The sequence below is a fragment of the Sorghum bicolor genome, chromosome 9 (assembly GCF_000003195.3).
Source record: "Sorghum bicolor cultivar BTx623 chromosome 9, Sorghum_bicolor_NCBIv3, whole genome shotgun sequence".
NCBI classification, from domain to species: domain Eukaryota; kingdom Viridiplantae; phylum Streptophyta; class Magnoliopsida; order Poales; family Poaceae; genus Sorghum; species Sorghum bicolor.
In genome coordinates, this window is record NC_012878.2 from 33557395 (window position 1) to 33570607 (window position 13213).

The window sequence follows — 13213 nt, forward strand, 5'->3', positions numbered from 1 at the left end:
GCATATCCCAAGATGATGGTATCAAGCTCCTAGAAGACATACACACTGGATCCTGCGGCAATCATGTCGCATCCAGAACGCTGGTCGGGAAAGCCTTCCGAGCAGGTTTTTATTGGCCAACCGCGGTAAATGACATAGAAAAACTGGTCCGACACTGCGAGGGATGTCAGTTCTTCGCTAAAAGGACCCACGTACCTGCTCATGAAATTCAAACCATCCCGTCATCCTGGCCCTTTGCCTGATGGGGGCTTGACATGATCGGGCCATTTAAACCAGCTCCCGGCAACTTCAAGTTTGTTTTCGTGTTAATCGACAAGTTCTCCAAGTGGATCGAATACATGCCTCTGGTCAAAGCAACCTCCAAGAAGGCTGTGGAGTTCCTCAATCAAATCATACACAGATTCAGCATCCCGAACAGCATAATCACCGACCTGGGTACTCAGTTTACTGGCACCACATTTTGGGACTTCTGCGATGACAGGGGCATAGTCATAAAATATGTGTCAGTGGCTCACCCACGGGCAAATGGTCAAGTTGAGCGCGCAAACAGAATGATCATTGACGCCCTAAAGAAACGGCTGTACACCGAGAACGACAGAGCACCCGGTCGGTGGATGAAAGAGTTACCAGCCGTGGTCTGGGGCCTCCGAACTCAGACCAGTCGGAACACAGGAGTGTCTCCCTACTTAATGGTTTATGGCACCGAGGCAGTCCTGCCGTCTGACATAACCTTCGGTTCTCCTAGGATTGAAAACTTCGACCAGTCAACAGCCGACAACGCCAGAGAGCTCGAAATCAACTGCATGGAGGAAAAGCGTTTGAATTCTTGTCTCCGAACAGCAAAGTATCTCACGGCAGTCAGGCGATACCACAACAGGAACGTCAAGGACCATTCCTTCATGGTCGGCGATCTGGTACTTAGGTGGAAAACAAGCCAAGAGGGAATGCACAAGCTATCCACTCCTTGGGAAGGACCCTTCGTAGTCGCCGAAGTCACACGACCCACGTCCTACAGATTGGCATACCCAGACGGAACACGCGTGCCTAACTCTTGGCACATAGACAAACTGCGACAATTTTATCCATAAGTTCTAATAACTTTCGCTTGTAAATATCTTATAGCTGTCAATAATAAAGATTTCTTTTTTTTGCCTATACTTTGTTACACGCAGAACTCGGAAAGCCTTCTGCACCAGAAGCTCTTAGCGACTACAAAGTCAAATACAGTGGCACGTCACTCAGATAATTGTACAGCGCTCAAAATAACAGTCATGACAAAAGCAAACTTTATTACAAACTTTACATACAAAGTTTACAATAAATACCCTGACGGGCAGACGCTAGTCTATTCCTACAGACTACCCTATTGGCCTACTGCTCGGGCTGATCACCCGCCTGGCCCTGCTGCCTGGACGAAGGGGTCGGGGCCACCGGCGCTTGGCTGGTCGAGACCGCAGGCGTCGACCGCCCATCTCCCGCAATAGACGCGCTTGACAGCTCCCTGGCCGACCTTTCTGAACCTGGCTGGTCGGGGGGAGTGGTCGTTCCGCATAGATTGATGTCGCCGATCACCGTCGACGACAAGTCCAGCAGACCCCCCAGAAGCTCGTCCGCCTCCTGCGGGCCGACCTCCTTGGGGTACCCCTTCTCCAGCCTGGTCAAGTCGACCAAGGGGTAGTGGGCGCGCACCATGCTAAGGACATGCGCGCCAGCAAACTCCCCGGCGTCCTTCACAAATTGCTGGAGCCAGTCCCACGCTCGTTGCGCCATCTCCACTGGAGTCAACCTCGGCGCGCGGGGCTGGCTCTCCGGGAGCTCGGGACTGATCAGATCCAGGACCGGGGATACTCCTTTCCAGATCTTACAACAATTGACCTTCCAGGAGTCCCGGTCCTTGATCAGCTCATCCAGGTGCTTCTTGGCGTTCACCTTGAGCACTGCAAATCAAGCAGGACGTTATTTTCGACATATCAGAAAACAAAGGGGCGACAAGCGGCAGATAACAAGGCAGCGCGTATTACCAGATAACTCCCGGTCCTTCCGACCCAACTCCTCTCCCGCTCGGCGCCCGGACTCCAGCGCACCGGCAAGCTCTTGGCTGAGCTGCTCCTTCTCCTGTCGCAGGCGCGCCACCTCTTCCGCCAAGTCTACGTGAATTATAACCTGGTCAGTAAAACAAACTACACAGCTACACAAAGCTGCTCGGAGCGCATGACTAACCTTCTCGCTGCCGATACTGGTCGGCCAAGCGACGGGTAAGCTCGAGATGATGCTCCTCCTAGGCATTCATCTCGGCCACCTTCTCCCCAACCTCCGACCGCAACCGGTCTACCTCCGCGGACAAGGCCTTATTCTCGGCCACAATTCCTTCGATCTGGTCAAAGCACCGTTTCCGGTACTTCGCCGTTCGCATTGCACCCTGCAAAAAGAACACATGTCGAATACGGGAACACTGCACAAAGTTATCCAAGCAGCACACAGGACCACCTACCTTAACCTCGTCCACGAGGCGTTTAGCCGCGCGCTCCACCCTCGTGGCCTCTTCCGTCTCCGCGAGCTCCTCATGTCCAATAAAGTGGTCCCCGCGTTGGCGCCACACGTAGACATGCTGGCGACCATCACGGGGACGACCCTGGACCTCCTCCACGTCGTCATCGGAGGCCTCCTGGGGCTTCTCGTTTGCCGCATTGCCTCCGGCCGCGGTCGAGGGCATCACTGGTCCCTGGTCTGGGCCAGGGGAGCCCAGGGGCGAAGAAGCCCCTGCTCGGGGCGGTGTCGGCACCCTCCCTTCGGCTGGAGGAGTCGGGACTGTGCTCTCCTCCTCTGCAATAGTACTCGGGGGAGGGGTCCCTGTTGCCTCCTCACTCCTCGGCTGAGTGCTCGCCGCGGCACTCGTCGGGGCAGATTGATCCTCGGTGCCCGCCGCCGCTGCAAGTTGCCCTGTGGCCTGTGGTGCGGCGTCCTCAGCGGCCGCAACAGGAGCAGCCGTCACCTGTTCTGCGGCCTGGTCGGGATTGACGTCCGACGCCGTGCTACGTGCTACATAACAGAGCGATATTTTCAACAACAGCTCAAAAAAAATCGCCAAAATACGTAAGTCGAACACTTACAGCTCCGACCGACGGTGGGTCGCGGTGAACCTCCTCCTTGCCCGGCCAGTTGGCACCTGTGCCCCCGTCTCCTCAACGCGAGGCGCAGGAGGGTCGCTGGCCACTTGATCAGCAGTGGCCGGCACGCTGTCCGGACGGCTGTGAGGCCTCCGGACCAACGATGGTGCAGCCTCCTCCTCCTCGTCATCGTCGTCAGTAATACGAATGAACCGACGACGCTTCGGCGCTCGGCTGCTCTCGGCCGGCAGCGTCGGCGCCGGCGACGGATCCGCCGCCATTGGCCTTTTCCCCGCCACTCTATCCTCGGTGGTCGGGACGGGGTGGGCCTGGTCTTCCTCACTGCTGGTGTAACGAGTACACCGAACAGCGTCTTCCTCCGGCGGATCTTCTCCCGCAGGATTCTCCATTCCAGGTGCCAGTGATACATACACTGTGCACCGGTCAACATCTCCGATCTGCAAAACCAACAAAGATAAGCCAGCTGTAGACGATACATGGATGCTAAAGCAAAAATATCTGTAACATACCTTTGGTGCTGGTCGCCCCAACTTAAAGGCTTGCACCCGATCACTAACACGGACGAAGCCTCCGTCCGCAAAGTTGAACAGCTCGTTCAACAGCTGTTGTACCTCCGCCTTCTCCAAGACCTCAGGTCGCATCCTGGTCGGGTCTACGCTTCCGGCATACTCGTACGCCGAGTGCACCCTCTTCTGGCAGGGCATCACCCGGTGGCAAATGAAGTTGCCGACCACGCCAAGCCCGTCCAGGTGCGACCAGTCGATCAGCTGCATCAGGTCTGCCACTTGACCGGCGTACGCTGGGCGGTCGGTCCAGCTCACCCTCTTCTCGGGGATGTATCCCACGTCGCAGAACGTGGAGCTGCCCGGTTCTTCCCTGATGTAGAACCACCTCCTGTACCATTCGGTCAAGGAAGTGTTCTAGGGGCAGTGCAGGTAGCGATTCTTCATCCCGTCGCGAAGGTTGAGGTATACTCCACCTGCAACCTTGGAGCCTCCAACTGCTCCCTTCTTCCTTAAACAGAAAAGATAGCGGAAGAGGTCGAAGTGCGGCTCTATGCCAACATAGGCCTCGCACAAATGGATAAAAGTTGAAATAAGAAGGATTGAGTTCGGGTGCAGATTGCAAATCCCGATCTCATAATACAAAAGAAGACCCTGGAGAAAAGGGTGGACAGGCACCCCAAAACCCCTCTTAAAGAAATCTTCGAACACGACGATCTCACCGGCGCGGGGGTCGGGGTAGCTCTCCCCCTCCGGTGCCCTCCAGCCGCCGAGCTCCGGGCCGTGCAGAAGCCCCATATCGACAAGGTCACCAAGAGACTTGGTGGTGCTGCGGGACTTCTTCCACTCCTTGGCCATCAGTTCGGCCCTCTTCTTGGAGTCGCTCTTCGCCATTGGAGGTGAGGAAGTGGATTTGAGTTAGGAAGATGCAGGTGATTGAAGGAGGCAAGAGTGGAAGGTTTGAAGGCAATGGTAGGGTAAGCAGTACAGGCGGAACTGTCGAGCTCTTATAACCCGCAACTTCACCCCTCCCACTTCCCGCATTCTTGGGAAGTGGGCGGGCCATACGGCGGACGCGATGTTTCGGTTTTCAATGATTATCGACAATTAATGCGGCGGAGTTTTCGTACAAATTGATGGTTTCCTTTTCTCAAACCGCGCAAAGGGCGGCTGTACAGTTGCCAGGCGCAACTTTTCATGCATCCCGTCACGTCAACTTTTTGTGTGGAAACATTTTCAAAACAAGCAGATAAAACTGGTAGAGAGTCAACAATCCAAAGACTGCACCGACCACCGAGCACTTGATGCTCGGGGACTGGTCGCCCAGTCTATCGATTCGGCACTTCAAAGACTGCACCGACCACCGAGCACTTGATGCTCGGGGACTGGTCGCCCAGTCTATTAACTCAGACGTGAAGGACTGCACTGACCACCGAGCACTTGATGCTCGGGGACTGGTCGCCCAGTCTATCAGCTTAGAACTTCAAAAATCACATCGACCACTGGGCGTTCGATGCTCGGGGACTGGTCGTCCAGTATAGTAACTCAGAATTCTGAGGAGCGCACTTGGTGCCTGGGGACTGGTCGTCATACTATTGTACACCCGGGGACTGGTCGATTAGTCTATTCAATTGTAGACAGACTGGTAAATTCAATTTTTTAGACCTTGCTACAAGGCTCATACATCGCCTTCCAGCAAGCTCGGGGACTACATCGGTACGATGCATCTGGCGATGCATCTCAGTTTCAAAATTTCTTTGAGGACTTTTCTTTTGACCCTGGCACCACGTGCCTACGCCACCTACTACCAGGCTCGGGGACTAAGTGGGCACACTTCACCGAGGTGAATATGCTTGCTTTTTTGAGGTTTATACTTTTCAGAAAAGTAAAGTGGGCACACTTCACCAGGAAAGAAATCTTTTTTAATTTAGAGCACCATGCATTCTTCGAACAACCTGCTTCTTCGATGATAATGTTGATCAACTGTCTTTTGAGTTGGTCAAAATACCGTTTGTAACTGTTTGGGTGATTTTTCTGCTTATTGAAGATGTCGAGCCTCACTGATCGAAGAAGCTCAAGACGGCGTGTTACATCACAATACATGGTGCTCGGGGACTAGCTGTGGGGGTATAAACCCCTATACCCTTACGGCTAGACTTGGGCCAGGAGGCTTGGCCCATTACGAGATGGGCTCAAGGCTTGATCCGACAGCCTGGAGCTTCGCGCAAGGAAACAAGACGTGGAGATCAAGTAGGATTCTAGTCGGTTAGAATAGGAATTGATATCAAACTATCTATGGCAATTGTAACCGACTAGGATTAGTTTCCAGATCTGTAACCCTGCCCTCCAGACTATATAAGGAGGGGCAAGGGACCCCCCTAGGACATATTCTCTCAACACAAATCAATACAACCAGACGCAGGACGTAGGTATTACGCCAACTCGGCGGCCGAACCTGGATAAAAAGCTTGTCCGTGTCTTGCGTCACCATCGAGTTCGTAGTTTGCGCACCGTCAACCGATAAACTACTACCGTGGGTATACCCCAAGGTAGACTGCCGACTAGCTTTCGTCGACACCTTGCTATCCAGAGTATTGACTTTTGGCGTCTCAATGGGGTCCTGACTAGACGTTCCATCCCGGCTTCCCGCGTCCTGACACGCTCTGGGTCCTTCGGTGGGGAAGGCTGCAAAAAGAATGACGGGACGGGTGCCTGTTCCCCATCACGCTTCCCGTGACTAGTGTGTTAGATGGGAAAGCGACAGGCGCATTAAATGCCCGGGTTCTCGTGCGCGCGTCAGGCGGTGGGCGGTGTCCTTGCGCTCGACGCCTCCTGGTTCGCTCGAGCCTATTTCCGTATTCGACGGTAGTTGGCGCTCGACACTTGGGCGGTTCGCTCGACACCTTTTCCGTCTTCGAGGCTACGGCCGTTGATGATTGTGCATGTGACTGATCAGAGCGTCGAGTTGAAGGCCTCGATCTGTGTACAGATAATCTTGTTATGTGCATCAGTTAGGATACCCCTTACTGGTACCATCGACAACTTTATTCTAGACCTTGACCCAATTGGCATTCCTGAATCTCGACACGAGGGCAGACTCAGCGGAAAGGGAACACTTGGGAAGAAAACATACATTGGTACAGGAGACGATTACTTCAATAAAGCACACTACACAGTTCTCCAGAACTCCTCATTGGTGGAACCATATGTTGAGGTACACAAAGATTTCCTACAGTCCCAGTGGCCCAGGAAGAATGAAGCTTGGATAATGCGTCAGCACATGGAAACTTTTGGCGATTGGTTGCGCAAAAAATGTCAAGGTGATGAAAACATTGATGCGCAGCTTTATTTGTTGGCCAGGCAACCATCATGGCATGTCCTCACGTACAAAGGGTACGAGATAAATGGTAACACATTTTACACAGCTGGCCAAGATAAAAGGAGCACCAACCAAAATAGTGGTGTACGCGTCGATGCCACGGATCCAAATGGGAACAGACAAACATATTATGGACGCATAGAAGACATATGGGAACTAGTCTATGCAGCTAATTTTAAAGTTCCTTTGTTCCGGTGTCAATGGGTGAAGATGACCGGAGGTGGGGTAACAGTCGACAAGGAGTATGGGATGACAACCGTGGACCTTAACAATAGTGGGTTCAAAGACGAACCATTCGTCCTTGCTGCAGACGTGATTCAGGTGTTCTATGTCAAAGATATGTCTACGAAACCAAAGAGAGGAAAAAATGATGCCCACTCAATCATCAATGAGCCAAAGCGCCACATTGTCCTTTCTGGGAAAAGAAACATTGTCGGAATTGAGGACAAGTCAGACATGTCAGGCGATTACGAAAGGGATGATCGAATTCTGCCCTTCATAATCAACAAAGACCCAAGCATTCAGTTAAACAATGAGGATACTCCATGGTTACGGCAGGATCATAACCAAGGGTCATACATCAAGAAGAAGTTCACTGTTGTGTCGGCTTAACATAAAGTAATGTTTAATAGTATGTGTTGTAACAAACTTTGTATGAAACTATATTTGAGAATTGTGAATTTTGATGCGTGTAACAAACTTTGTATTCATAACTTTGTTAGATATCATCAAGATCTAAACTTTTTATATACACAACTTTTCCATTTTAGAAAGTTTAAGTTAACAATACCCACCAATTCTTGAATCTCACACAAACTATATGAAACTATATGTGTCAATTGTGGATTTTCAACTACACCTTCCTAAAACTTTGTCAAATGCAAAAGTGGTCTATATATTAAATGTAGATTTTGATGAGTGGAACAATATTGGTACTCATGACTTTTCCATTCGAGACCATCTAGGGTTCCAAAACCGCTGCGTGGCCATGAATTCTCTGAAAATTCAAAATTTAGTGGTTCAAATTTTTCCAAAAGAAAAGTTGACCATTAGACAAAATGTAGAACTTGATGAGTGTAACAAACTTTGTATTTATGACTTTTACATTTGGGACAATTTAGGGTTCGGTCAAAGAGTGTTTTTGTAAAAACCAATGCTTTGACTTTGGTCAAACTTGATCAAATGGCCCATTTGATGACTTCAAATGAAAAAATTTTGAATACAAAGTTCTTAGAGATAATCAAGATCTACATTTTATATATTATCCATTTTTCCATTTGAATAATTTTTAGCCAATCCTAATCACATTTCTATAAAATCCAAGACGGGTTTTGGTCAAACTTGGTCAAATGACAAACTAAATTACTTAAAATGAAAAAATTTTGAATACCAAGTTGTTACATATCATCAAGATCTAAACTTTTTATATACATAATTTTTCCATTTTAGAAAGTTTAAGTTAACAATACCCACCAATTCTTGAATCTCACACAAACTATATGAAACTATATGTGTCAATTGTGGATTTTCAACTACACCTTCTTAAAACTTTGTCAAATGCAAAAGTGGTCTATATATTAAATGTAGATTTTTATGAGTGGAACAATATTGGTATTCATGACTTTTCCATTCGAGACCATCTAGGGTTCTAAAACCGCTGCGTGGCCATGGATTCTCTGAAAATTCAAAATTTAGTGGTTCAAATTTTTCCAAAAGAAAAGTTGACCATTAGACAAAATGTAGAACTTGATGAGTGTAACAAACATTGTATTCATGAATTTTCTATTTGGGACAATTTAGGGTTCGGTCAAAGGGTGTGTTCATCAAGATATATATTTTTATATGATAAATAGATTTTTTATTTGATGAAAACAATACACTACTAGCATTCCGAGTAATAGATAACAAAAATAAAAAGTTTAACGTCAATATGATGTGAAAATAGATTTCCAGTTGATTGGATATAGTTTTTATAAATTTATTGGAATAATATATTATTGCATTAACAAAATAGTAAACATTTCTTACAAAATCATTGCAAATTATAAAAAAACAGTAAGATATTTAAGGTTAAAATTTTTCATGTGTACATTAAAAAAAATTACAATATATGTCACTGTTTAAAAAATATTATACATAATATTTAATTTAATATACAATTTATAATATAAACTGTATATATATACACAATTGAAAAACCCAAAACTAAAAAACAGGGCCTTTAGCACCGGCCCATAGTGGGAACCCTATATAAGCCGCCGGCGCCCTTATCTGGGCCAGTTCCCTTCGTCTTCGTCTTCATCGAGCAGAGACCTCCGCCGCCGCCGTCCAGCGCCGCCCGTTCGTCTCCCCAGCGCCGCTGTTCGTCTCCAGCGCCGCCCGTTCGTCACCCCAGCGCCGCCGTTCATCTCTAGCGCCGCTGCAGCGGCTATCTCCACCAGATCGTATATTCTTCATCAATCGTGTATATATATATATATATATATATATATATATATATATATATATATATATATATATATATATGGATGAATGCCAACAGTTTATATGTATAGACTAAAATTGTATATATGAATTGTATATATATATATGAATACCAACAGTTTCGATGAATAATATGTTATATATATATATATATATATATATATATATATATATATATATATATATATATATATGTATATATATACTATTATTCTTGTATCATTTTGTTCTTGTATCATTATTTTATACTATTATTTTGTATCATTATGTATATATACTATTATTTTATATGCACTTAATTATGTACTATTATTTTGTATCATTATATATGCACTTATATTTCATACCAACAGTTTCTATACTATTATTTTGTATTATTATGTATATATATGCACTTATATTATTCTTGTATCATTTTGTAGTAGTATTATTTTTTTAGTATATTATTCTAGGTGCAAGTGTATTACTTGGCTTAAAACATATACTATTAGTTTATACTATTATTATAGTATTATTTTTTAGTATATTATTCTAGTATATTACTTGGCTTAAAAGACTTTTTAGTATGTTATTCTAGTATATTATGAATTGTAGTGTTTTGAATTGTTATGAAATATATTGTGTGCTAGTATATTATTCTAGTGTTATTGTCCGTATTATTTTTTAAGTACTATTTTTTAGTTTGGAGCACTCTAGCACTTATATTATTCTTGTATCATTTTGTAGTATTAATTTTTTTAGTACATTATTCTAGGTGCAAGTGTATTACTTAGCTTAAGACATATACTATTATTGTTTATACTATTATTATAGTATTATTTTTTAGTATATTACTCTAGTATATTACCTGGCTTAAAAGAATTTTTAGTATATTATTCTAGTATATTATGAATTGTAGTGTTTTGAATTGTTATGAAATATATTGTGCTACTATATTATTCTAGTGTTATTGTCCGTATTATTTTTTTAGTATTACTTTTTAGTTTGGAGTACTCTAGCACTTATATTATTCTAGTGTATTTCTTATCTTATATAGAATATATATATATATATATGTATGATTGCAGACATAGAAATGGCTGATCGCGCTCATGATGATCCTGAATATATGGAAGATGCCATTCAAAATATAATCGACGATGGTAGTCAGTACTTTATTGATTACCACGAGATCATGCAAGGCAATCCTACTGAGCAACAAGAGGGCAATGCCCCTGAGCAACAAGAGGACAATGCGCCTGAGCAACAACTTGTCGTGCAACAAGAAGAAAATACTGGCGAGGTATGTAAATGTAAACATATATAATTAATGCATATCTTACATTAGGTTTTAGACTTACTTGGTTATTAATTTAGTATTTTTATTTCTATATCTACGTGTAGCCTTCTGGATCAACCTCTACGGGGAGAAGCGTACCTCCACGAGGGCTAAAGAAGCCGTTGGAGGGCCGCTATGTAATCTCTGAGTTTGAGATAGCTATAGGCAGACCACTTGGTGAGCATGCAAATAAATATGTTAGTCACTGTGGATATCTTGTGAGAGATCAAATACCGATCAGTGCTCGTGAATGGAGAGAGAAGTGAGGTGCTCCTGAGATCATTTTGTCTATAATCGTGACAAGGAGTTAGTTTGGAAAGCCGTCACAGACGTTTTCACCTTCGACACCAACGATGAAGAGTTGAAGGTGCGAATTTATGACTGGACTATGAAGAAGATGGCAGTACTCTTCCAGAATTGGAAGAAGACTTTGTACAATAAATATGTCAAGAAAAACGAGACTCCAAATTTCAACCTCAAGCAATATGTAAAGCTGAGGGCCTTCTGGGATGACTTTGTGCAGTACAAAACATCAGAAGAGGGCGAGGAACGAGCCAATAGAAACAAAGAGAATGCCAGTAAAAAGACATACCACCATCATATGGGATCAGGTGGTTATAAGAGTGTTGTTCCCAAGTGGGACCGAATGGAACAGGAGATGCTTGCTAGGGGGGTCACACCCGAGACAATAGCAAAGAATTGGAGCGAGCGCTCCAAGCATTGGTTCTACGGTCATGGAGGAAGCGTGGACCCAGACACCGCGCAGCAGAGAGACTAGTCCGTGCACGAGAGGCGGTTCAGTCTGGTGAGTTCAGGCCTAACAGGGAGAAGGATGAACTCACCTATGCGCTTGAAAATCCTGAGCACGGTGGGCGTACGAGAGGCTATGGGGCAGTTCCGTGGCTGTAATCATTCCAAGCCGATCAAGATACCTACAGAAGCCGCCAGAGAAAGAAGGATGAGGAGGCAGAGCGGATCCGCCGCCTGGAAGCTTTTGTTCTGCAGTCACAAGAGCGCGAGAAAGCTCGTGAAGAATGGATGCAGGCAGAGATTCAAAGGCAAATGCAAGCAGCACTTAGTCAAATGACGAAAGGGCTAGGTACATCACAACCTGAGGTCAATGTTAGCCCCCCAGGCCAGTTGAAAAGCAGCTGCGCATCCACGGAAGTACCAACCATTCAGGATGACACGAAGCTACACTTCCCCATGGATGATGTCACAGAGGCTTTTACTACCTGTGAGCTGCATGTACCAGATGGGAATGCAAGCAAAAAGGTGGCTATCGCTGTTGTCAACCCTATCGACCGAACGAGAACTCCAATAATCCATAATCGACCAGTACCTGGTGGATATGCTAGCGTCTCGGTTGATAGGGTTGAGAAAGGTTGTAGCAATGTGCCACTAGACACAGAAGGAGGAGACGGAGAGAAGACCTTAGGTGAAGCTGAGAAGACATTTATTTGTTGGCGCAAGCGCTTCTTAATTATTCCTCAACATAGGTTTGTGTGTGAATTTACTTCTTATATTATTTATTATGTATTGAAATTAAAAAAAGTTTGCTCACAGAACTTGTAATTGTTTTCTTTGCAGGGACTCCTCCAACCTAAGTCCAGTCCTCTCCCCAGCGCATCATAGTGCTGCGGGCGGTGACAATGCTGGATCTCCTCCAACACCTGCGGCGGCCACACCGATCCCGCCACCGCCTCCACCACGGTCTCCACCTCCTCCACCGAGCCTCCACCGCGTTCTCCAACGCCAAAAACATCGACCCCACCACCTCCACCGCCTGCACCGCCCTCTCCAAAGAGTGCACGGTCGGTCCTCTCGCCTCTAAAGCGAGTAGTAAGAAGCTGTCCGCCCAAGAAGGACCGAAGTCATCGGCCCCACCTCCAAAGAAGGCTGCCTCAGCAAAGAGAGCTAAGACGCCAGAAAAATTACCTTACAGAAGAGTGAAGAGGACGTAATTGCTACATCCAAAGCTGAGGTCAAACAATTTTTTGATAAATTGAAGGAGGATAGGAAAAAACGGCTTAACCCAGAAAAGCCGTACTTTTATGTAAAGCCATCGGAACTGAGGCAGAAGGTGGCGGACCATCAAAAGAAGCAACGCGAAGCTCAGAAAAAGCCAGCACTTTCAGACTATGAGCGGTCTCTGGTCAAGTCTTCACAGCCTAAGAAGAGAGTAGGAAAGGGGGTCCCACAGCTCGGAGAAGTATCAAAACCGGTGCCCCCTTTGATTGTGCCAAATCAATACGGCTCAAATGAAGACTTGATGCCAAAGAAATCCTTAGCGTTGTCTGAGCTAGACTCGCTTGAGCGTTACTTTGGACAGAGCGGTTTAAATATGGAAGAAATTGCCGCCATTCTTGGATGCCAAACATTTGAAAAAGCTGAGGTAGTT